This window comes from Petaurus breviceps, unplaced genomic scaffold, assembly GCF_028583685.1.
Source record: "Petaurus breviceps papuanus isolate PSGF00001 unplaced genomic scaffold, PetGlider_PUasm1.0 99, whole genome shotgun sequence".
Taxonomy (NCBI): domain Eukaryota; kingdom Metazoa; phylum Chordata; class Mammalia; order Diprotodontia; family Petauridae; genus Petaurus; species Petaurus breviceps.
This window is the reverse complement of record NW_027187465.1, coordinates 20,590,684-20,591,182: the sequence shown is the minus strand read 5'-3', so window position 1 is coordinate 20,591,182 and position 499 is coordinate 20,590,684.

Genomic DNA, 499 nt, shown 5'->3' with positions numbered 1-499 from the left:
GAAGAAGAAGAAGAAGAAGAAGAAGAAGAAGAAGAAGAAGAAGAAGAGAAAAGGAGGAGAGAGAAGAGAAGAGCAGAGGAGAGGAATAGGACACACTAATAAGAGGAAATTAGGGAAGACTTTGGATAAGAGATGGCCACTGACCCAAGCTTTGAAGGAAGCTAGGAGTTCTAGAAGGCAGAAATAAGGAAGGAATGTACCCTTGGTCTAGGCAGAAGTCTGGGAGATGGGAGATGCAATCTCAGTCTAGGGAACAGCAATTAGGCTCATCTGACTGGAGCAGTGAGTGTGTGAAGGGGAGTATATAATATGAAATAGATGGAAAGTTAGATTACAGTCAGCCCGTGGAGCGGCTTAAATGCCAAGGTGATGGTTTTGCATTTTATTTTAGAGGCAACAGGGAGCCAGTGAAGGTTTTTGAGTGAGCGGCGGTGCCACGGTCAGATCTGCGTTTTAGGAATATGTTAGGTACCTATGTGGAAGATACATTGGAGCCAGG